We start from the raw sequence: 27,087 nt of genomic DNA, 5'->3' as shown, positions 1-27,087 counted from the left end.
GACTCATCCATGGAATATCACTCAAATTCAACATTATCTTTGTTTTTTTCAAATAATTACCCAAATGCAGCCTGTAAGTAAAGTCTCAGGGCAAACGCTTTTGGCGGGACTGACCACTTTTAAAAGTCCAGCAGATACAAAACCAGGTCAAACACATAGTGCATCTAAAATTTGTAATTTTTCTAAAAACTTCAAACTCCAAACAGGATGCCCAATACATTATTTTAAGTATTGTGGCAAAATTATTCTAAGGCAATCATACTGTGAATATATCTGTAAGATGATCGTATGTGTGGATTCATGATTGTCCAGGTTGTCATCAGTAAATTTTCTCTCAGGAACCTTTTGAAAGAGTTGTGCACTTGTTATTACCAGATCAAGGAACTGTACAGTTTGCAGATCTCTTAACAATTGTTCAGCATTGCATGTTCTGCACTGACTCTGGTTTTATCTTCAATCTTCCCATAGAAATTTGGAGAGTAAAGAATATGTTATGTTATGTTAACGTTATTTATAGAGCGCAGGTTCACCCTGGCGTATCTTGGCGCTGAGAGGAGGTAAGCTACAGGGAAAGGAACCCCAGTCAAGAACAATATACCTAGAAGAGATAGGTCTTCAGGGCCTTCTGCAAGACAATGTGATTGGACAGTGACTTCAGATATAATGGGAGACTGTTCCATAACTGAGATGCAGTGAGAAAGAAAGCTCGACCAACCAGATGTGAATGGTGATAAGGGGGAACAGATAGTAGACCTGCTGAAGCTGGGCGCAATGGACAGTTAGGAGTATACCGCTCAAATTTAGCACAAAGATACTCTGCCCCTTGGCCAGATAAAGCACGGTGGACAATGCAGAGAGACTTAAACTGAACACACTGTGCCACCAGAAGCCAATGGAGCAAGCAGAGAACTGGGGATATATGAGACCCATAAGGAGTGCCGCTGCCAGCTTCTGAAGGCGCTGCAATCTACTGGTCAGTCCCTTGGGCTGAGCGAGGGGTTCCATGTGTTAAAATCGTGGCAAAAATGTTAGTTTACACAAAATAAATCCTGGCAAAAAGGATGCGGGGGACACCCCTGCAACCCCTGCTCTCCTTAAATGGTATAATGGGGTACACCTTTACCGGTTCAAGCCACCGTGTTTTTTTGTAAAGGCGATATTTTTGCTGAGATTTTATTACTGCATACCGAGCGAGGTATAGAGAGTTGCAGTAATCAAGCCTGCTAAGATCCATTGCTGCAACTACAGGGGGACACAGCAGGGGAGCGATCAGATGGAGCACTTTCCTAAGAATTTTAAACTGGAAATGCCCCTGCTGACATACCGCGGTGACTTGAGGGCCTAAAGACAGATCGACTGACATGATAACGCCAAGATCTTTTACCTCAGCAGAAGGAGCCGGGAGAGGGCCCAGAGAAGAAGGCCAGAAAGAGGAAATGCACAGTGAAGGATTGGGAGGAGAACCCACCACCAATACCTCAGTCTTGTCCCCATTCAATTTCAGCCAATTTTGGCCCATCCACTGTCTCACGGCCATCAGGAACTTGTGCAGACATCCCGACAACTCAGCCTGATCCAGATCTAGACTAATCAGAAGCTGGGTATCGTCAGCATACGAATAGCACCTGATACCGTAGGAGCGAATGAGGCAAATCAGCAAAAAGATGTAAATATTAAATAGAATAGGAGACAGAGCAGAGCCTTGCAGAACACCACAGCAGAGGTGAGAAGATTTAGACAGAAAAGGGGGAAGTAAGACAGCTTGAGATCTGTCTTCCAAAAAAGAGCCGAACCAGGCCAGTACTTGACCAGAAATACCGATCAGGTCCAGGCGGGCAGGCAAAGTGGTGATGCTGCAAAGATATCAAAATGATGGCACAAAATATTTGTTGATGATGCTGCAACTACCACATCGAAAGGAACGGGGCGCCAGGTAAAAATGGCCACCGTAGTTCCCTGTCTACCTGCAAGCATCCATCCATCTTGGGATGCACAAGCCTACAAGCCTCCATCTGATTGGAGGCCCACTACAAATGAGGAACTTGCTCCAAGCCGGAAGTCGAGGCAGGCCTGGTACAAAGACCCGGGTCTAAGGCCTCCAACCCTGTGTTTGCCTGTCTTGCCGGTATGGTCAGTTTGTTGCCAGCTGCCTATCTACCACAACTCCGGGGAACACCTCCGAACTGTGCATACAAGTTCACTAGCGTCCAATCATCTATCGACAAGTCTCACTTCCTTGTGGTAACCTGTTCTACATGGGGCTCACTGCATCACTCCTGCTTGCTGGTAACTCCCACCTCTCTACACACTCCTGCCTGTCCATATAGGGAAGATGCCTGGCACTTGCCTTCCACCGCCTATGATCCGGCCTTTTGCGTTCACCAATTCACAGCCTGAACCATGTTTCTTGCATTGCAATACTACAGAAGGTGGCCTCCACTCGTCAAAACTTGTAAAAACCTATTCATTCTAAACTTGACTTTGTCTACACTCCCAGGAGCCAACGTTGCTGATGTGTTCCTTTGGCCTCCTTCTCATTTCCTGCTGACTCTGCCCGCCATGCAATTGGATCACATTCCTAAAATGGCTTATTGACAATGTTATGACGCATTGCCTCTGTCTAACCCTCAGTGTGTCTAACTTTGCTGCACCTGGCCCCTGTGTTATAGCTGGAAGGCCAGCACCTCCATAAATGGCCCTAGCACCACCTCCCGTCTGCCTGTATGCTTAAAGATTTACTGCATAGGTTGGTTATGCTGTGACTCTTCACTATTGTGCCAATTATTTTACGACTGAAGCACCCGTGTGCGGCCCAAGTAATTTCCTGCAAATATACCGATTACGACGTGTGCAGCCTCTGCTGCTAGGTATTCCTAGGCTACCTTCCTACTATGACGTACGCAGCCTTGCGCTGATAATGTACGTTTCTGCATCTTAACTATTATGACGTACTCAGCCTTGCGCTGATAGTGTAATATTTTTCATTTGACCTATAGTGACTAACTCAGCCTTGCTGTGAATTGTATATCCTGCAACTGACCTACGATGACTCAGGCAGCCTGTAATGCGTATACAATTACTTGCTTATGGCTACCTGCATGCTGGAAGCAGCCCCCTGCACCATTAGGTGAGGCTGTGCCAGTATGTACATGCTGACATATTGTAACTCTTACATTTAATACACTTTCTGTAAGTAGCACGTAGATGCCTCAGGGCTTTGTGCACTGAAATAAATGCTGAATAAATAAATAAAAAGAAATAAATGGAACAAAGAATAATGCATCTACTTTGTACAAGGTAGGGTATTTATTTCTAAGAAACCATTTATAATCCTTGGAATAATAGTCCATTAGCGAGTCTCTGTTAGTAGTAGACACAATACTATGTGGTTACAAAGAGCAGAAGATTGGCTTATATGCAATGACTCTATAGGGGGTAATTCATGGAATAAATGTGCGGCAAAATTTGTGACGCAAGCTGGCACAAGCGTGAAAAAGCTAGCGCACGCGTGCGATTCGAACGCGTGTGATTCATGGAAGGTCATGCGCGTGTTTTTCCCGGGATGTGCTCCAAATCCGCACTTACCTTACATGTCACTGCAACTTTCCAAACACTTGTGCGACAGGAACGGGGAAAGCGCACAACTTCTCGCACACACACCTAAAAAGGGGGCGGAACACAGGGAATGGGGAACAATGTGTGAAAATGTAGGTGTAATGTGGGAAGTACCGCTGGGAAACACACGCAACGTCCACACGCTAGTAAACAACACGTATTCATGGAATCGAATAGAGAAAATCTGCACACGTCAAAACACACGCACACACACAAATACGTCCGTCACACGAAAGCAGGCGGAAGCACCCCCGAGCAGCATAAAAGTGCACGCAAACAACAAACAAACATATACAGATATGATGAATGTCCCACAGCCCACACAGTCACATTGCCTACACCAGGTGTTGGCAATCGTCACTGCGCGCCCTTCAGTCCGCAGGCACATATGCATGCCCAGAACACCCGGAGAAAGGCAGGCCGTGGTCCAGAACTTCTACAGGGTGGCACACTTCCTAAAGTGCTTGGTGCCATAGATTGCACCCATGTGGCCCTATGTCCACCTAGGGCCACTGAAAACATCTACCGTAAGCACTGGCATTCAATCAACATGCAGGTTATATACAATGCTAAGGGAATCATCACCTCTGTCTATGCAAACTATCCAGGCTCCACCCATGACAGTTTCATATACAGAATGTCCGCCCTGAGCCAGGCCCTGGAAGCTGGGAAGCATGGCGACACATGGCTCATAGGCGGGAACTAATGCCTGTGCACATGCATGCATGTCACACACAGACAAATACACATGCCCAACTAATGACAACCATTATCACCTTACCAGGGGACAGTGCCTACCCTCTGAGCACCTACATGATCATGCCAATGCGGAAACCCACCACACCACCCCAGGTAAGATACAACACAGCCCATATTGCAACCAGGGCCATAGCGGAGCACACATTCGGAGTGCTCAAGTCATGCTTCCGCTTCCTTGACCGCTCTGGCAGACAGCTACTATATACACCCCCAGTAGTGTGCAGGATAATTGTGGCAGCATGTGTCCTGCACAACAGTGCAACACGGTGGGGCATACCGGTGGACATGGTGGTGCCCCCACATCCCCAACCACACGCATGGCCGCTGCGCATGGGAGGGGAAAGGGCATGTGGCGAGGCAGCCCGTACCCAGCTTGTAGCCACATTTTTCACCTAAACACCAACCCCTGCGGAGTGCACACAGGCCTGGCACATACCAGGTGACAATCGATGATGAGAAAGGGACAGTTAACTGTCACAACCTTACCACCCTGAGAATGTGTCCACGGAAGTGCCACATTGTGTGCATCCCTAGCTACTTAAACACAACCAATCCCATGGGACCAAAAGGAACACATGCAAGGTGCATATCCCCCTTCCCCCTGCAAAACAGGGCATGAAAGTACTAGTATGCCACCCAATCCTTCCCAACACCCATGACCCCCATCTGCCACACCATAACATGATATGCAACAGAAAAACATCAAACCATTTGCACAACACATGACACAATAGTCATGAAGTGCCAGGTGAGAAATGTAAATAGGCACCAAACAATCACACCTGACATGGAATCTGAACAAATGACTGACCAAAACCTCACACCCTGAAAACGGTGGCACAAATGCATGCCACCAGTGGTGCAAGCAACACAAGTCAGAATACCTGTTGCCATGCACATTGGACAATAGCAAATTGGCATTACAAACACTGTGTGGTGCGTGTGTGTCCCCTGCATCACACCGCTCACCAGATAGCACAGTGAGTGTGCATTGATTTGGGGAAACCCCTTAAGCCTCATGAAAAATAAGTACAATCAACCAAATAGTACCCTGTCATGCATGTACACGATCATTGAATCGGAAGTGAACATAGATTGTAGGGACACCGCATGCCTGAGAAGGCAATCTGGGTGCACGTGTGTGCATGGTGTCGCCGTAGTTGGTGTGGGGGGGTGTTGCCTAAGTGTTTGTGTCAGTAGGGACATGCATCGAATACATGCATGTGAAACGAAGTGAGCCTCAGTGTCCTGTACACAGCACATGTGAACATTGCACTCAAGGACCCCCCAGTGTGTTAAACACCAACCCCCTGACACCTCAAAATAAAACCCAGCATAGTATCAGCCATTGACCAGCAGAACATATCATGTACAGAGTACCCCACATCGACAATGGCAGACATTGAGCCTATACACAAAGTGCATCAAAGCGCCTCAAGGACAGAGGGAACAAGAGAGAATAACTGTACATTCCTACAAGTCCTTCAAACAGTCCAGAATGTGAAAATGAACTATCAAATCAAAGTACAAAGTACAAGTGCTTTGAACAATAAGGGAGAGTCTAGGGAGGGAATGTGGGAAAACAAAACTAGCATCATCATTGCTATGCCTGACGGCAATAGTTGCAGTGCAGGAGTCACATAAGGAAGGGGGTGAGGGAAGAGGAGGGAAGAGGTGAGAAGAGTAACAAAACAAGTGACAAACTATAGAAGGTTGATGAAGAATCAAGATAGTGCTGGGGAGGGGGAGAAGAAACACAGAAGGAAAAGGGGGAAAAGACAACCTGTAATCAGTGGTGGAGAGACTGATGATATAAGTAAATGCCAAAATAAAACTCAAAAAGTTGAAGGTGGGGGGTGGATGGACGTAGGCAGAGGGGGAAGTGTCTGCAAAGAACACACAGCTACGTATCACCATGCCTGATGGCAATTGGGGTAGTGCTGGAAAAAGACAGACAGAGGAAAAGGAGGAGGGGAAAGGGTGGTGAAGAGGGAGATGGAGAGGGATGGGAGAAGGTAGGAGGGGGCCAAGGTGTAAAGGCAGGAAGGGGAAGAGGGGGAAAGAAAGCACACACAGGGGGCAGAGGGAATGAAGACGGTGCAGAAGGGGAGTGGGTGTGATGGTGAAGTGGGATGACAGAGGGAGACTGTCGAGTACAGGCGGAGACTGGCAGGGGGCAAGGGAGACTGGCAGGGGGCAAGGGAGGCAGAGGGAGACTGGTAGAGGGCAGGTAGAGACAGGTGGGGGGCAGGGGAGACAGGGGGACAGTCAAGGGACCCAGAAGGGTGGTGGGCAGGGGTGGACAGGGGTAGACAGGGCCTCCATTGTGGGCCTTTGGTAGTGGTGGCAGGCTCCAGCCTCCTGGTTGGCCAGATTGTCACAAGGGCCAAGGGCAACCAGTTGGAGGGGGACAGGTCCAGGCCACAAACATGACAGTCAAGTCAAAAGTAATGCGACCATAATTCCAGTGGCACAACAAAACACCTGCAGGGCTACAAGATGGCCAAAGAAGGGGAAGCACGGAAATGGGGGTAGTTGAAACGCGTGGTGACAAGGATAACTCAGTGGGCAGCGTTCATGTGGCATATCAAAATCAATGTAGGCCAAGTGTCCCAAAAGTGTCCCAATTCAACATTGTCAGCACATGGACCCCTCCCACCATCAGTGTGACAGCCAAAGGGTGTATGGTACCACCTACAGCAGGAAGTGCATGAACATAGGCAGTCAATTCATTAAAAAAAACATAAGCAACATGATGAGATGCGCAGTCAACAGAATACTCACCAAAATGAAGTGCAGATATTTATTGGAGAAGCCATCCGGAATACCCACTAGAGGTGTACACACAAGAAGGACTGTAGGCTGTCCACAGATATGACAGAAGCCCAATGACCCTGTGTGAGATGCTGTCACACTGAGCCATCCTTGCGAGCCCCTTGGAAAGGGGAAACAGGAGTAGGATATGTGTCAGGACCCCAAGCAAAACAAATACACGAGACAAGCCTGAATGAGCCCTGATGGAACACACAGTGGATGCCTTCAAATGCCCACAAAGTGCCACACTGTCACATGAATGTACAATAGACAAAAAAAATAAAATACATTACGTGTAGAAAAAAAACAAAGAAAAATCAAAAATTGCCACATATGACCTGGGGTGTGAGGGGGGCACCCAGGAGGGGGAGGTGCAGGGTGCACCTCAACACCCACATGTGTAGATGGTGAGATTTTTTTTTAAAAACTCACTGGGCTCAGCGCGTGCACGGCCCGAACTATGTGGGAGATAGGTTGTCATTGTCACCCTCTGGATGGAAATCAGAAGGTGGAAGCAGCACAGTTGCCTCACCATGCCTATCCGCAACTTGCACCTCAGCAGCAGCAAGCGTGCAGGTTGGTAAACCAGGTCCTGCATGGCAATGACACGTAGGTCTGCATGCATTACCTCACATGTTAAAAGTGAGTCCTCCTGCAAGGACTCACGTGTAAGACGGAGTTCAGCCTGCATGGCTTCACATGACATACAGAGTACCTCCCGGCTTGCATGGAGTTCAGCTGAGATGGTTCTTTCAAGCCGCTCCATCCTGTCTTCTGCCCGCCTACTGTCGTCCATCATGAGAGCACCTAGAGTAGATCAGAGGGTTTGGTGTTTGACCCTCAGGACCTCACGATCTGCCTCTGCCTAAGCAGAAACAGCTTGACGCAGAGCCACCATTTCAGCCCGGCACGCCCTGTCAGAGGCCGTGATGCCCAGCCTGAGTGAGCAGCACGTGGACCGCGTAGCCTGCTGCTGGAGCTGCACTTGCTTTTCAGGGGGAGGATGGAACGGGCCACACTTTCCATACCTTGAGCCATCATCTCAACTGCTGCCCCCTGTTGCTGTGGTATGGCAATAACGGCATGCTCCCACTCAGTTGACCATGGTAGCGCATGGTCACCACATTGCTGGATATAACACCTGCCGGGCCCAAGGAGCCGCGGTCCTTGCTTGGTTGGAGCCGCCCCCGGATGCAGGACAGCATCCCTCCGTCGACCTGATGCCCCAGGAACATTGCCAATTGGTGTTGAGTCTGACCGTGCACCCGTAACCACCACAGGCAGACATTCCAACCCTGCCTGGTCCCGTACTGCAGGTGTTGCAGAAAGAAGATCATCCAAAACAGGATCACTTACCGGCGACGACACGTCATGATGCAGGTCCGGCTCAACATAGTGGTCAGGGGATACATCAGAGCCTGACTCAGAGTCTGCTCTGGACACGATGGCCTGGAGCATCACTGGGTTATCGTGGGCTGCCACCCCACGACCACCACCGGTGCCTAGATGGTCATGTGAACTGACCACCGTGTCTGGGATGACATCTTCATCCTCTGCCTCCAGTGCTTCATCACCTGCAACATAAACAAAAGAAACAAAAACATGCATGTCAGTAGCACATACCACACACATACAGATCACAGCATTGACAGCCAACACATAAAGCAGACATGTCACACACAACTCAAAGCCCAACATGCATCCAGTGGCATTGGAATGCAAGAGCATCCCGAAAGTAGAAAAGGATGTGTGCAAAATGTGAAGCCAACACATGTTTTGCATGTTGCCCATCACCTGCATCACACACAACCTCGAGCAGGCACAAACCCGATGCAGAAATGAGAGATGGCAACAAAGAGATGGCATGTAGCATAAGCATTTGGGAACACACAAATAGCCACAGCTGGCAATCACACCAAACACACCATGACACATGTAACATGCATTTTCAAGAGCAGCACTCAACAACCATTGACTATGCAGAGTACATGTATCACAGGAGGTACCTAAGCTACTGTGGTCATCTCCTAGGAGCAGGAGGGCAGGAGCCCCCCTCCATCCCTCCCACCTGGATCAGTGTACCACCGTGGGCCCGTGTGCCACCTCCTACCTGGACCAGCAGGACACCGTGAGCCCGTGTGCTCCCTCCCACCAGACCACCGTGGGCCCGTGTGCCCCCTCCTACCTGGACCAGCAGGACACCGCGAGCCTGTGTGCTCCCTCCCACCAGACCACCGAGGGCCCGTGTGCCCACTCCTACCTGGATTAGCAGGTCACCCTGAGCCTGTGTGCTCCCTCCCACCAGACCACCGTGGGCCCGTGTGCCCCCTCCTACCTGGACCACCAGGGTCAGCGTGCCTCCTTTGTATGTGCCCCAACATCTTACATATCTGGGCTGCACCGAAATTCAGGACCGCACGCGCCGACATCACTGAATTCAAAATGTTGGGCGCGATGCGGCTTGGAAACGAGGCTTAGCGTCCTCAGCGTTGCCAAGCAACGTACGCCGCCGCCGGAAGAATACATTCCATTTAATGGCCCACATCCGCCGGCAGGCAAAAGAGCCGGCCATCCAAAGGCCATAACAAGGCCTACTTCCCTGTTTGCCCCTGTTCGCCGCTGATTGAAGCAAGGCGCAATTCGAACGCTATTCCACGGACATTCATCTATGAAAACTCCTAGCTGATGTAAGTACTAGAGCAACCTGTAAGTCAAGCTACTAGAACTCTTATGATCGTATCACGCCTTATGTTTTGCCTATACACCATGCCTATGCTTGTTGATCCATTGCACATGCAATCTACACTAACTGCTCATTGATAAAACTGCACCCGTGTACTAACTACTTATGACACATCCCTAGGTGGCCCCATCTGTTTGCCGCACTCTGCCTTGAGGCTACCCACTATCTGATTGTTGCACCGATGTGCCTGATATTTGAACCTAGCTGCGCTGTATTTTACACTGCATCCCTGATGTGCCTGATATTTCCTTGCCTGTCACATCATTGGCTATCTGTCTCTAATGGCTCATGCCCTTGCCCAGTTTATTTGGAACTGCTTAGAGTGTACCAGCCTATCAGTATATACTGAACCTGCCTTACATTTGCTGATCTGCTGCCAATGCAATATTTCATATCTAGATGATACTACAACCGCACTGTGCCTAACTGACTAGATTTGGTGATCTGCAGCCCAATTGCCTTAGATCTGCTGTTATGCTGCCAAATGCTATATTTCATATTTAGATGATACTACAACCGCACTGTGCCTAACTGACTAGATTTGGTGATATGCAGCCCAATTGCCTTAGATCTGCTGTTATGTTGTCAAATGCTATATTTCGTATTTAGATGATACTACAACTGCACTGTGCCTAACTGACTAGATTTGGTGATCTGCAGCCCTAGTGCCTTAGATCTGCTGTTTGCTGCCAAATGCAATACTTCGTATCTAGATGATACCTGTATGGCCTTTTGCCCCTCGCTGCCATATTGAACTTAGGTGACTCCTGTTTATGAACTTGATTGTTGTGCCTCCTAGCTCTTCACCCTTACTCAGGTAACCAGGACTACCATCATGCACGTCAGTGCACTCCTTCCACTACTCTACACTCTAGCCCTACGACTTGCCCAAGTTACCCAGTTACCTACGGTAACAACCACCCCACTCCGGGTTAAACTTGATCAGCCTTTTACCAGCCTGGCATCCCCACGACCTATTGTGTCTCCTAGAATGAGCCCGGCAACAACCACTGTAGGCCAGATCAACCAATACCTCAATGACCCAGCTTTATGGCTGGAACATTTCGCTAGGAAACCTACACCTAGCCAACCTTGCCCCCTCTCTCTTAGAAATAAGAGACTAGGCACCAGATTCCACATACGTCACTCCCGCAACAACGTCATGAAGCAAACTTCACCCTCTCCTCCTGGATCTCCGTCAATCACTACCTCATGCAAATCCACTACCACAGAGGCTAAACTGCCCATGTTTAAGGGTGCCGTTATTAATGCCAGATCTCTCACTGCACACGCACTAGACATAGCTGACCTTATCACTACGTCCAACCTTGACTTCATAGCTGTATCCGAAACCTGGCGTCATGCCGCTTCTGGCCCTTTACAAGCGTTACCCCTACCACCGGACTACGGCGCCACTCAATGTGACCGTTCTACTGCCCACTCTAGAGACGGTGGTGTGGCTTTCATCCATAAAAATGCTCTCAACCTAAGAGTGATACCTGACTCCAAACTCATATCAGCAGAGTCACTGTCAGTCAAACTAGCACTCACACCTAACCAAACAGCTACCTTGCACCTAATCTATAGGCCTCCGGGACCTACACCGACCTTTGTCAGTGAAATCTCCACGCTCCTCCTCGACAATACCAAAAACAACTCACAAACAATCATCCTAGGCGACTTTAACTTAGGTCTTGGTGACCTAAAAGATCCTGTAGCAACTGACCTGGAGAATGTACTAACTGTCCTCGGCCTTACCTTGTACATTCAAGAACCTACCCATACCAAAGGTAGAGCACTTGACTGGTTAGCTGGCTCCAATTGCAATATTAAGGTTCTTAACAATACCCCCTGTTTATGGTCTGACCATCACATCATAACCTTCAACATTGAAGCAACCCCACGAATTCCGTCACCATTAGCCCCAGCACTCCCGACTAGAAGCAAAAAAGACATAACTAAGGAGAAACTCCTCCCATTGTTACTCCCGACCCTTAATGCAGCCACCAACACATGCTCTGATCCGACTTCCTTAGCAGACACCTACAACCAAACAATGCTAACGGCCATTGACTCCATAGCACCTATCAAACTCAGGAAGGCTAAACCACAAGCTCATCTTAATTCATGGTTCACCCCACAGTTAAGAATGCTCCGCAAAGCTAAACGTTGTGCCGAAAATCGATGGAAAAGCCACCCTTCGGACGAGCATAAAGATGGTTTCCTTCTAGCCTCACTCTCTTATAAAGATGCTATCATCACTGCAAAAAAGGAATCTCTTAACAACCGTATTATGCAAGCTGACTCGAACTCAAAGGAACTCTTCAAATCCTAAAAGAGCTTGAAACTCCAGTTGCCCCACCTGACACGTGCTTGAAAGATAGTAAATGGTGTGCCAACATCCAAGCAGCCTTACTAAATAAAATCTCCACACTACAAGCAAAAATTAAAGATAAGCAGGTTAGCCTGAAGCGTGACAACCGCGCTCATTCCCCTGCCAAGGCCCCCCTTCTAGACACTGCCAATACCATGCCATTCGCATTCTCTCCGCTTACCGTTGCAGAGGTAGAAAATATAATTCTGAGAATCGAGCCATCCAACTGCCAAGGTGACCCGTGCCCAGCCCCATATTATCAAGGACTCAGCGCATGAGTTGGCCCCATTCATCACGGCCTTCATCGACTCTTCCTTTAAAACAGGTATTGTCCCGGACAATCTGAAGGACGCTTGGGTGATCCCATTGCTTAAAAAACCACCCCTAGACCCAAGCATACCCACTAACTTCCGACCTATCACCACTGTCCCATTTCTGCTTAAGATCTTAGACCGTGCTGCATACCTTCAGATCCAAAACTATTTGGAAACCAACAACTTGCTAGGTCTACGACAATCCGGATTCCGCCCCAGACACGGGACAGAGACTGCTTTAATTGACCTTAAAACCCAAATTGAGGTATTAAAGGATCAGGGTAAACTAGCAATGCTACTACTTCTCGACCTTTCAGCCGCATTTGATTTGGTCAACCACCAGATGCTTTGCAAGCACCTCCACTCCGCTGCCAACTTCTCATCATCGGCTGCGGCCTGGATCAAATCTTTTTTGAGCAATAGATTGATGAGAGTCTTTGCCCCATCCGCAGCCGCTGACCCTTCCCCAATCCACTGTGGCGTACCTCAGCGATCCTGTGTGTCACCTATACTCTATAACATTTTCATGAAACCACTCTTTGATGTGCTTGACTATCTGGGTGTCTCCTACACTAACTATGCGGACGACTCCCAGATACTCATTCTCATCACTGGTGATTATCTAGCTGACACCAAGGCCCTTAATGACGTCTACCTGGTCATCCAAGCTTGGATGGCCCAACACCAGTTGTTTCTAAATGACGACAAGACGGAGCTCCTGATCTTGGGCACTGCACAACGCCTGAGCAGACTAGAACCATCCTATCAGTCATTCACTATAGACGGTAATAACATTTGAGTCTCAAAAGATACTAAAATGTTAGGTTTCTACCTTGACGCCACCCTATCACTAACCCGACAAACAAATGCTGTCAGATCTGCGTCTGCATACACGTGCAAACTCATTGCAGCTTGCAGACCATTCCTCACCACGGGTAACAGTGTCACTCTAGCGAGAACCCTTATCATGGCAAAAATTGATTACTGTAGTGCTCTTTACCTTGGCACTAGCCAACAGAACCTGAATAAACTCCAAACCACCCAAAACAATGCTATTCGTGCCGCCCTAAACATTCCCCGCAACCACCATATCACAGAAACCAGAACTAAGTTAAAGTGGCTACCTGTTAAGCAGATAGTTTCACTCAAAACACTCGCCATTACGCATAAATGCCTGGCCAATAAAGCCCCGATCTACCTCGGTAGTTGACTGTCACGCCACTCATCCTCCCGACCTCTTAGAACTGCCCAGTCCCACTGTCTAGCGATCCCTAGATTTAAACTGCAAAAAGCAGGGGGTTCAAGTTTCCCTGTCCTAGCCTCCAAGTTATGGAACTCCCTCCCTGCTACAATCAGAGCTGAAGACTCATTTAACACTTTCAAAGCCAATACTAGATCTTGGTTCTTCGACCAGCTTTAAGGCCGGCTCTGCGCCTCTGTCTGACATACTCTGACCTGCTGACCTATGCTATTACTTAGCGGCACCGAAACCACTGTAATATATTTATATAGATCCTCTGTGTAAATTTATTTAATGTTTTCTGTATATTTGCATTTCTGTAACCTTGTACAAATTGCGCCCTGATGCATCCGGGCCTGATGGATTGCGCGTTATAAATAAAATAAATACAAAAACAAAATACAAAATACTGCATTTCGATACATTGAAAGGAGGGACATGGGTACATACATGGCAGGTCACTATCACAGAGCAGCATTGTGTTGGCATTTTGAAAAGCTGGACTTGGCACACGAGTGGGTGTGTGCGGTGTAGTGCATGTGTAGACCCTCAACTTCCAATATCAACATGTATGTAGTGATGTCAATCTCCAGATGTGACGGCAGTGTAAGGGCAATTGCAGCCATCATGTGCAAATGGCATGCACCATGTAGCATGGCCACAGAACTGTGCTTTGGAAGACAGTGTTGGCATGCGTCTATTGCATGTCGTCAGTCAAATGTCACTACAGCCGATGAGAAATGGACAAGATGCAGGACAGATAAGGAACCATCAATAGTACACCCATGTATGCAGAAGACACAACACCAGTTGAAAATAGGCAGTGGGCCTGTAACAGGGGGAGCCTTGTACACGGCACAGATGTGGACACCCTAAAGTCTTGCATGATGACACACAGACCCACAGTGAGCATGAAATGGCTGTCCAAATAACATGACACTTGGATCATCCTGGAGACATACTACAATGTGCAGGCGGTCCAGGACACCTAGGGGCATAGATGGAATGCACATGGAACGTGAATGTGCACACATGTGCACGGGGAGCCACTGCCATCAGCACAGTCAGAGTGAGACACACTGCACCAAGGACAAAGGATGTATATGACAAGATATGACATCTCATCAAGATTGCCCTCGTACACAAGTGGCTCAGAGTGCAACTAAGCAAAGGGAGGGGAACAAGAGAAAAAGGAAATGAAAGAAAACAATGATCATACTGGGCACAGTGACATTGAGAACACGCAAGTGCATAGAGAAGTGGAACGTGCCAAACAGAGGAGACCAAAGAATGAAAATGATGTCCAATGATAGAATAGGCATTCAAAAGGTGGTAGTGCAGCCAGCAAGTGGCAAGTGCAAGATCATTTGGATAGGGCAAATCTGATGAGTGCAGAAGAAGAGTGGGGGGCTGTATGGGTACACGTATAGGACCCATTGTAATGGGAGGCCTGTAGGCTGTGCAGCAGGGAGGCAGGGTGAGCAGGTACCTGGGCCCGAAGGACAGAGGGTGTCCAGGTGCACAGTGCCAAGAGAGGAAACTGTTCAGCTTTGGAGAAGAGGGGCTAATGCAGGAGCAAATAGGACGCTCTTGAAGTACTTCCGGAAGCAGAGATGTTTCTCCTCAAGTATCAACGTGGCAGGCCGGCTGTTCGAAAGAGAGGTCCCATCCTTAGACACAGATCTGCCCCCAGCTTGTTTCTTCAATAAATGACTGACCTGGAGGGAGTGTGAGGTAGAGGAGCAAAGGACTCGAGAGGGGAGGTATTGGCAGAGGGATAATTGAAAGTATTTTGGACCCAGGCCCCAGAAATCCTTGTGCACAATGCAGAGGGTCTGAAGTTTTATCCTTGCATCCACTGGTAGCCAATAAAGGGATTTCAGAGCTGGAAAGATAGGATCCCAGGGCTTGAGGCCAAGGACAAGTCTTGCAATCCTGTACTGGATTAGTGGTAGAGGGCGGAGTGTGGAGGCAGTTATAATTTTGAAAGAGCCTGTCACAATAGTCCAACCTTGAGACAACCAGAGCTTGAGAGACTGTGACCTTGTAGGTGAACAAGAGGAAAGGCACAGTACCCCTAAGGAGGTTAAGCAAGAAGTTAATATATCTCAAAAAACGTCCGAAATGTGTGCGGAAATGAAATGTGTGGAATCAAAGGTGACCCTGAGGTTGTTGTCCTTGCAGGTGGGGGTAGGAGGAGGGCCAAGGGAGGCCGGCCAGAGAGATAGGGGAAAGGATGGTGAAGGTGTACCGATGAGGAGGAAGTCAGTCTTGCTGGCATTTAGACAGAGATCGTTGGCAGTACACCAATTTCAAATGTCAATGAGGCAATCAGAAATCGGGGAGGGAGAAGAGGTGGCCAAGGGCAGCCTGGAAATTAGTTGAGTGTCATCAGCATAGCACTGGAAGTTGTAGCAGAAAATGAAAATGCAGTAGGCGAGAGCTGCCAGGTGCGTTTGGAAAGCCAGGTCAAGAGGTCAAACCACTGGTGAACACCACAGGTAGAGAGGGAGATTGATGAAAGGAAGGACCCGAGTTGTAGCTGGGAGGGTCACACATGCCAAACACACCTGTCATTGAGTAACACGCATCGATACTCAATGGACGATGCATCACAATCCATCCCTTCTCCCACTCCACGGATTTGTTCTTCTGGGATGAACTCTGCAACAGTCTCCTCATGCTAAGTGAATTCTTCCTCCTCTGGTGGTGGCCCACCACCAGTCACCAGAGACATGGAATAATTGGAGGCACACTTTTGTTTTGCACTGTGTCAGAGGTCATTCCAACGCTTGTAGCAGTACCGTACCTGGAATCCCATGGATGTCACACCATCCGCAACATGCTGCCAGTGGACCCAACACTGGGGATGCGTTGTATGGCACTGTGGGCCCACAAGCATATCGCGTTGGTGTGCAGACACGTAGTCCACAAGGAAGTCCAGTTCCTGCTTGCCGAATGGCTTCTTCCTCGACGTCCCGGAGGCTGGAGCCATTTCTGGGGTCTCAGCCTCTTGCGCAGGAGCACGCTTCCTCCTTTTGGGCAGTGGTACTGTCCCTGAGTGGGCAATGTGGCCCTGATCAGTGGGGGCAGTGTCGCTGGTGGACTGGACCAAGGCAGTGGGTGTTGGAATGAGGACGGAAGGTCTGGCTTGGGTCTAACTCACTGCTGGGGTAGTGTTGGCTGCATCTGCCCATGCAGTTACCACCACCTGGCTGCTTGGGGCAGCAGATGTCATAACTGCCCCAGATACGTGTGCCCCAGTCACAGCTACACTGAACACTTGTGACCCGCACCTCCGGACAAGATGGAAATTGTCCTGGGAGTACTCGTCACATAACACAACATGTGCTGCCCGACCCTGTGCCCGGCTCGTGGTCCCCACAGCTGCACCTGCAGCTACCACCACCCATGGGCCCATGACAGCAGATGTAAGTTGCTGTTGGATCATATGGGCACCAGGTTGTGGTGCAACAGCTGCATCTCCAGGAGCCACAGGGGGTGGTGGCATGTCTGCACCATCACGTGGCTGGGCATCCTGCCCCAGTGGGGCACCCCTGCCTCTTCCCCCTCTGTAGCCACCCTGGCCACCCTGGCCTCCCTGTCCCCCCTGGTCTCTGCACCCACGTGTCTGACCACGCCCAGCCTTGGGAGGATGCCCAACTTTGCCACCTTTAGCCTTTGGTGGCCTCCCAACCATGGCACTGATGCAAAATTGCTGATGGGAGGTGCACCCAACAATTGTCTGTGGAATTAGGTTTAAGGGGGCAGGGTACTGGATGGAATAGGTACCCCTGTGCTCCTGCAAGGCTGTCTGTGAGCCTTGGGGAAAAATGACGGGTCACGCAACGCTCAGGCCCCCCCCCCAAAAAAAAAGTTAAAAGTAAAACAAATCATAATTTAAAAATAGTACAATTTCTAAAGAAACATTTGCACGTGACCCCGGTAGCCCACATGCATGGATTTTACTTTCAGCAGTAGGGTGTGGCACCCAGGGACACAAAAAACACATACGCATGGAACACGCGGGCTACTATGACCTCAAAAACGGTACGCGATGCACAGAGGGAACCACAGTGGGAAATATAGCGTGCGCGACTCACCGCCTGCCTTGCATGGAAAAGAAAAAGAAAAACACACGCGCTTGTGCACGTAGGAAACACCCCGCCAAAAGAAGAGGTGCAAACTTCAAACGCTGTGAAGTAATCGCGTGTGAATCCAGAAGAGTAAACACACGCATCGGTCTGCACGAACAGCACATACAGTGGACTGCTGGCCCGCACTCACCTTTAACCCGTGCTGAAGGCAACGCCCACACGCATAACATCACTTGCGCGCTTACGTGCTAAGGCCCTTTCCCCAAATTACACGCATTCACACGTGGATGTGCTATTATTGCACATGTGGATTCACTATGCACCCATACGAGGGAAACGCCCACGCACATTACGTCACTTATGTGCTTACGCGCTAAGGCCCTTTCCTCAAATTACACGCTGATGTGCTGTTTTGTCATGTGCCTATTCACTCTGCATCAAGCTGGCCACGCGACAACACACAGAAGACCATGTTCCTGCCCAGAAGGCCACTTTCCTGCCCCCCAGAATTCTGGGGAGCCTCCTACAAGCCATCTGCTGCTGCCTGCCTGTCTGCCTGCCTGCTGCCAACAGTTCCCCGCCATTTGGTGCCTGCCCATCAGCCATCTGCAGGGGTCCAGTTGCTGTGACCAAACTTGCTGGAACAGAAGACTCCTGACTGGTGCTCCATCACTCCACAGCCCAGCCCCAGGACCCAGTTGCCCACCCACACCTGCCTCAGGGGTTGCCATGTCCGACGCAACACCATCCGGCACCAGTGGCAACACACCAGCAGAGAGGCAGAGAGCTGCCAGCTTCAGTGCAAATGAAGTTGGCATCCTGCTGGAGCAAGTCCTGGGGCATTATGATGCCCTCTTCACACCATCGTGTACCGACAAGGAAGGACGGAAGAGCATCTGGACAGACATAGTGGTGCCATCAACGCAGAGGGGCTGGGACCCCGTGACATCAAACACGTCCAGAAGCGCTGGGAGGACTACCAGTCCAGGACCCTCAAAAAGGCCCGGTGCAACTTGAACGCAGTGGGCTGCCAGGGCCACCTTACCACTCAGCAGATGAGGGTCCTGGAGTGCATTCGCAAGTGCTTCACCACCAGATCCCCAGGATGCAGGTCCGTCTGGAGTCGAGCGGTAAGTGTCCATGCATTCCGGTTTAAAACAGTGCATGTTGCAGTGTGGTGGTAGTTAGCTACTTGGCTGTATGTGTGACTTGGGTCATGTATGGATGTGTGTGTGCAGGAACATGATAGTGCTGCATGTGAGTTGAGTCAGGCATCACCCAAATGGATGGTGTATGTGTTACAATGCATCATGCGGAGCAGCATGTGGAATGCACACATGTATGCATGCCTGTGTCTGTACTTGGACATGTTTGGGGTATGAGAGATGGGTGCTGCTATCACGGACATGCATGGTGTACATGTCCGTGTGTCTGAGTAGTGTGTGTGTGATTGGTAAATGCCATGAATGCAGGACACATGTCTGTGACGATGTGTTGATTCACTTATACAGTATAGTCATCCTTGTATCTACTTTGTCTGAGGGTATACGGGGCCAGATGCATGACCCTCCGGTGATGTGTGTGCATGTGATCAGCATGTCCCATGATGCATGTGAGTTGCAACCCACCATTGGATTTTTCTACGGTGCCTTGGACATGGATGCAAATGTTTGTTGCATGTGCCATGCCTGTTCCTGCATTTGTGTTGCCTGCACTGACCCATGTGTTGTGGAGGGACATGATGGAAGTGACATTTGACAGTGCCACTCATGTGCTATAACTTTGTGCCTAGGGGAATATTGTACAGTACCCTGATGCTTGTGTTCAATGTCTCCCTTTACACAGCAGCGAGTGAAGAAGAGGGCGTCGACAGCGCTGTGGAGGAAAGCGGCAGGGATGCCTCGTCCGGCTGACGACGCAAGGCCCAGTCACCCTCCCAGGAAATTCTATCATCAGGGAGCAAGGGGACTGGTACCGCATCCACCACTACAGCTGCAACAGAAGGGGCAGGTGAGCCCCCACAGGGGCTGGCGATGGCGGAAGACGGTGCTGAGCCATCCAGATTGGTGGTGTATACGGAGGAGGAGGAGGCAGCTTCAGAGCTGCACATGGGGCCTGGTGGGGGTGGTACCACTGGTGCAAGTGGTGCAGTCCAGGGGCAGGGGCAGGAGGCAGCACAGGTCATCGCGAAGGGCCTGTGTATGTCACTGTCCCTGATACTGTGACTACATCACCATGCACCAGCAGGGATGCCCCGTCCCAGGCCCATCCGCAGGGAGGGCGGGAGGTCCACCTCATCTGACACTCCTCTACCTGCGGACGTGGGGAGCCATGACACGATTGAGTCCATCCTGATTGGTGTTGCGTCATGCATGTGTCATTCATGATGATGTGCGTGCTTCCTGGGGGGTCCACGCAGGTCATCTCAAAGAGATGTGTGCCAATGTGGCCCAGTTGGGAGGGCTCATGGTCTGGGGTTTCTTCCATGTGTTGCTCTGTCTTGCAGCCCTCTCCTCCTCTGTGCACACCATATGGCAGTCGTTCTCCGTGCTGTCCTCCGACCCAGATGCCACCAGGGCCCCCTGTGGACCTGCCCCAACCAAAGCAGCCAGGCTGGTGGAGATACCATCCCTGCCACAGTCGGGAGTCGGAGCTCCAGCACAGGTAGTCACCCCAGCAACTGGACCCCTGGCAATGGACGGTGTGCAGGCACATACAAGCAGGGCACCTGCTCTACGGTCCCGGGTGTTGCCATCTACCCGGAGGCAGACATGGTGCCCGCGGCAGGCAGCAGAAAGGCGGTGGCAGGCGCGACATAGGAGGCATGTGGCCTCGGGGCCCTCTACATCATCGGGGCAGGCATCGGCCGACGGGCAGGAGGATCCAGGATTTGGAGTGTCTTCTGTGTGGCAGCGGTTGGGCCAGCGAATAGGTGCGGAGCGGCGGCAGGCAGAGAGGGCACAGCTCACAATGGTCAGGGAGAAGACCTCCATGCAAAGGGCTTTGAGGCGGGCTGAGTGCCTCGAGGCAACTCGCAGGGAGTTGGAGGAGGCCATGGCTGCATACTTGCGAGACCTCGAGGCCAGGGAACAGGCCCGCCTCTGGAACATCGACATGGAGTTCAATTACGCCCTGGCCCGGGACATCAATAAGTGAGCCATTGGACTAGCCTGCCGCCTTTGTATATAGTTATTTAGGTTTAGGTTTCATTTGGTTTTTATTATTATTTAGAGTTCACAGACTTTGCTCCACTTTTTGTATAGAGTTGTATTTTAGATAGGGTTTTAGGTAGGTTTCCTTTTGTTTTGGGATAATGAACTCTTCAGACTTTTGTTTTCAATATTCCGGAAATGTACATACTTTATGTTTTGGATATTCACATGGAGTAATGTTTTTTTATGCTTTTCATTTTAGGATTTATTTCTATGGACTTTGGGGATGGACCACTTTTATTTTTTCATGTTTTGGATTTTTATTTTTCCTTGGATTTCACTTTCTTTTTCATATTGCAATAATTATTTCTTCATTTGTATGTGTGATTTTCATTTTGTCATTTATTTTTATTTTTAATACATTTCATTATTCTTCATTCTTAGTGTGGTCTACTCTGATTTCTCTTGAGCATGTCTCCATGAGCATTGGCTCAGTCATGTGTTGCCACTGTGTGGATCTGTAGGACATTTGTTGATGGGCATGCTGGTTCTTTTCAGACTATCATGGAATGGATAATTTAGTAGGGAGCGGGTGCAGTGGATTGTTGGGTATTTGTACTGGGAGGTGGGGGTGTGGGATTTGGGTTGGCATTAGGGCCATGGGTCTGTATAGTTATGACGTGGTGTTTGGGGGGACATGAGTCGGGGCTGCTGGTAGGTGCCCGTCAATTGGGGGTGGTTGGGGGGCACATGATTCTGGGCCTGTTGGCAGGTGCCCGTCAATTGCGGGGTTGGGGGGGCATGAGTCAGGGCTCCCAAGTGCATGGTGCCATGTGGCCTGCCTGCAGGGCATGGGGAGGGTGGAAGGGCTGCCTGTTGGGCATGGGGAGGGTGGATTGGCTGCCTGCGGGGCATGGGGAGGGTGGATTGGCTGCCTGCGGGGCATGGTCAGGGTGGATGAGCTGCCAGCGGGGCATGGTCAGGGTGGATGGGCTGCTGCGGGGCATGGTAGGGTGGATGGGCTCCTGCGGGGCATGGGGAGGTTGGATGGTCTGCCTGCGGGGCATGGTCAGGGTGGATGGGCTGCCTGCGGGGCATGTGGAGGGGTGTAGGGTGGACCCCTGTGGCATGGTCTGGCTTCAGGGGGTGCATGTGGCTTCTCACCACACTGCTGTGTGGTACGGGAGTGAGAATTACATGCAAGCGGGGTACACGTATTCCAAGGGTGCACGTGAAGTTCTACATGCAATTTCGCTGGCGCGAGCGGGGTATGTGTAATCTGAGGGGTGCGCAGGGAGTTTTACATGCAATTCCGCTGGTGCGAGTGAGGTATGCATATTCCAGAGGTGTGCGGGGTGTTTTACAAGCAATTTTTCTGGCACGAGTGGGGTATGCATAATCCGAGGGGTGCGCAGGGAGTTTTACACGTGATTTCGCTGGCGTAAACGGGGTACGCATAATCCGAGGGGTGCGCGGAGAGTTTTACATGTGATTTCGCTGGTGCGAGCGGGGTGCACATAATCCAAAGGGTGCATGGGGAGTTTTACATATGATTTCACTGGCGCAAGTGGGGTATGCATATTACAGGTGTGCATGGGGAGTTTTGCATGCGATTTCACTGGCGCTAGTGGGCTACGTGTATTCCAGGGGTGCGCAGGGAGTTTTACACGCGATTTTGCAGGCGCGAGTGGGTACGCCTAATCCGAGGGGTGTGTGGGGAGTTTTATACATGATTTTGCTGGCGCGTGATGGCTGAATGGCGTTGTTGGCGCATTTTCGTGGTTGGGGGGCTGTATGCTGGTCGACTGGCCTTTGCGCCATGTAGGGGATTTGTGCGATGTTTTTGGCGCACGGGGCGGGGTTGGGGCATAACTGGCGCTGCTGCAGGATCTCTGCGCCACTCTGCGCCACGGCTGGTTATGGATGTAAGTGGGTTCTGGCACACGCTGGCACACACTCGCTCTCTGCGCTGCCCGCGTGCGCTGCTTCTGCGCTAAATTCTATGAATCACCCCCTATAGTACAAAATTATAAGGGGTTACCTGTTAATCCCTCTGGTTCGTCAGGTAAATTCTACATGAAACATAAAGGGGTTGAACCAGAGTGAACAGGATGACAAGGAAATCTATTATTTTCATCCAAAAAAACATTTTATTTGTGTAGTACAAAAGAACCTATATGTACTTCAAACAATTCATCATATTTAAACCATTTCTAATAATCTGTTCTAAAGTAACACGAACAGCAAAAACACCTGTAGTGACATTTGGGTTTAAAAATTTGATAAAATCATTGTAATAGCAGTTTCCTAGTTTAAATACCGCAAAGTATTAAGAAAAGAGCTTTTGTTGCCATTATAGACACTAGGGATGAATGAATGACTGAGAGAGAGGTGTATGCATGAGTTTGGTTTGGGTCAGAAGTTAACAAGTAATGTCATTGATTATTAGAAATTGTTTAAATATGATGAATTGCTTTAAATACATATAGGGCCTCATTACGAGTCCGGCGGCAACCAGCCGTTTTTTCCGGCTCGGTTACCGCCGGACTCGTATTAGCATTCCGCCTCCATGACTCCCGGAATTACCAGGGCATTACGACCCTGGTGTCCCGGGAATTCCGGAGGCGGAATTCGGTAAATCCCCATTCCCATTGAGTCTCATAGGACGCAATGGGAATGGGGAAGTGGAAACACAGGCACCATCTCGTGATGGGGCTGGTGTTTCCACGTCTACCTGCAGGCGGGCGATGTTAAACCCGCCAGGTCAGACCTGGCGGGAACGCCACCTACCGCCTGCAGGACTCGAGATCGGGCGGTCCGGAATTAACAGTGGTGGCGGGTTTACCGTCAATGTTATTTCCGGACCGCCCGACCTGTAATGAGGCCCATAGATTGTTTTGTACTACACAAATAAAATGTTTTGTTAGAAGAAAATATTAGATTTCCTTGTCATCCTGTTCACTCTGGTTCAACCCCTTTATATTGCCCCCTATAGTGTTATACATGTCCAGATTGCCCAGGAATGTAAAGCATGCATATACATTACATTTGGAGCTACAGTCTTAATTTTGGTTTTCATTGCATAAGCAGAAACTCTAAACAAGTATTATGAATTAATGGTAAAAACAAGTAACATGACTATGCACTTATAAAAAAAAAATCCATTCTTGTTTTGGATTCATTTGCATTGTAAAGTACTTTGTTTTGCAAATGTAGATCTATGTTTTTAATGGTTGAGCATACAGTATTAATCAACCAGTGATTCTGAGTAGAGTTTGTTATTTTTACTGGACACTATTGACATTTTTGGATGACCACCTTATCTACAAAGGTTTTGTGCGTGAAAATATTTGCAAACAGATACAAATGTCCATTATAGGTTCAGTAGGTGAATCCAGTTAAAATAATTGTAAGTTACAATTATTTGCATTCTGCAATCTTCTTTTCTGTATTTTTAACATAAAATATTAGCTACATGTTTACATATGTATTCATGTTTCCAGGGTTGTTTTAATGCATCTACTTTAGATCTAATGATAGGGAGTGTTTGTTAGAAATAATGTTTCTATATTAAAAAAGGAAATTTGTTAAAAAATTCGTCAAAAGCAAAATAAAGCTGAGTATTTCTAAAACAAACTGTTTTGCATTGAAAGATCCAGTTTATAAACATTTTGTGAAATTGTATAAGAACTTAAACTTTTGAAACTGAAATGATCCTTAAATGTGTGCAAGTGGCCCAATTGAGGATACACATTGGGCGTCATTATAAGTTTGGCTGGTAGCATTGCCGGTAAAACCGGCAGGCTACCACCAAACTTGCAAACATTTTCAGTGCCCGTAACTGGGCAATTACTTTCTCATTAAGGCCCTGCCGCAACAGATAATTGCCCAATCGCCGGCACCGGAATAACATTCTCCCCATTCCCATTTGAGCACAATAGGGCTCAAATGGGAATGGGGAGGTCAGATGCAACAACACCGTTCAAAATGGTGCCTGCGCATCCGACATGCTATGCTCGCGGGTGTCGGTCTGCCCGCCAGGTCCGACTTGGGGGCAGAAAAGGCACCCGCAGGCAGTAGTTACCGGACCAGCAAACTTATAATGAGGCCCATTGATTGTGGACACATTATTATAACTAAAATAAGAGCAAACACATTTCAATTTAAAGTATTTTGTAGAGAAAATTTGATGTTACTGATGTATATGTTACAAATAGTTTTGAAAGAAACCAATACATGTTTGGTATTACTATTTAAATCATATTAGAAAATATTACTAGTCTTTTGTGTGAGAAAGTATGTGTGCATGATTGTGCATGCAATGTACTACATGCTCTATCATACCTTTATATAAGATTCAATTTTGCATTAGCAAGAAATATGCCAGAAATAATATTGCTGAATTCTCTATTTAGTAAAACTTAGGACACATTTTTAATTATGTGTCTGAGTTTCCCTGCAAAGTTTTCCTTTTTGCAATCTGCATTTATTATATTCTGTATTGTAATACAATATTTTTGATTTGATTTGATTTGATTTGATTTGATTTGGATGTGTAAGGCGCTGAGGCCCACAGGCAAACAGGCAACATGTATGATTATACAAAGTATGAACATTGAAATGTATATTGAAGATGATTATGAAACTTATGTGCACTGTAATTGATCAAGAGATATCTTGTGATCATGTTTCTTACAAGTGTATAAATTGAATGTAACTAATAGACTATGTTAATGAACATTGATCAGCAAGTGTCATTTATAAGGTCCATGACTTAAGAGGGAAGACAAGGAAAAGTGTAATTGCAATTTATGTAGTCTTTTACATGTATGATCCGTTAGACAGTGTTAACCAAACTTATTAAGAATTTAGTTATATCACGGCAATAACAACATTTACATTATTTTTAATTGCATTAATCAAAGAACTTAATAACATACAAATTAGAGTATTTGTATCTCTCTAGTGAGTTGTTTTTTTTTTCATCTAGAGCCAAATGATTAAAGTAATAAGAATTCTGGGGAGGCGGGGGAGAGGGGGCCAGGCTCTGAGTTAAGGTTATCACTTCTATGAACTGCCGAACGTTATGGGATTTGTTGTAAAACATTGGTTGACCTTGAACATCTCTTTACTGAAGATGTTTTCTGACTTTGAAGAGTTTTCTTATGCTATATATAACTCCAATTGTAGTAGTCAAAAACATGTCCACCGACCACAGCTTACAGCTGTGAAGCATATTCCTTTAGAGCTGCCAATTACACTAAAAGACAGTGGCCCACTGGCAAGGCCTTCAGCCATGTCCTGTGGCCACAGCTTACAGCTGCGAGCTATGTCCCCATTTGTAGTAAATTACCATGACCCATTGGCAATGGCCATGGCCTTAGGTTGGCAGTGGTCCCTTCAGCTTTGCACCAGTTAGGTTGACAGACTATGATCCACTGGCCATGGCCTTTGATCGTGGCCAGTATTCCCTTTATTATGAAATAATCATGTCCCGTGACCCATATCCCTTCGGCAGTAGCCCCTATCACTTTGCACCAATTAAAGAGAAAGACCATGGCCCACTAGCCTACGGACAGTGGTCTCTTTGTTCCAATTATGTTAAAGGCTGCAAACAATTAACCTATAATCCATTTTGTCATGAATAACCATGGCCCTTTGGACATATCCTTTAGCCATGGGCATTTTACCACAGCCACTTTGTGCCAAGTACGGTGAACAAATGTGACACCACTGGCCATGACCTTATGTCACTAGTGTTTCCCCTTTTTTTAATTTTCTCCATCTTTCATTCTCTCAAGGTTTCCCCAAGAATTATCCACAGGAATATACCCTCAAAAACGATAGTGTGGATATCTATTGCCACAATAATGCTTCCTGCGGAAATGCAAATGTCTTTTGATTACCACGATAAAACAAGAATGACATAACATTCACATCTTATCCTGAGTACCCTCCAAATGTGCATGTGTACCCTGC

Source organism: Ambystoma mexicanum, chromosome 2p (assembly GCF_040938575.1).
Source record: "Ambystoma mexicanum isolate Mex_15411 chromosome 2p, UKY_AmexF1_1, whole genome shotgun sequence".
Taxonomy (NCBI): domain Eukaryota; kingdom Metazoa; phylum Chordata; class Amphibia; order Caudata; family Ambystomatidae; genus Ambystoma; species Ambystoma mexicanum.
The sequence above is the reverse complement of the archived record's forward strand: the minus strand, read 5'-3'. Positions refer to the sequence as shown.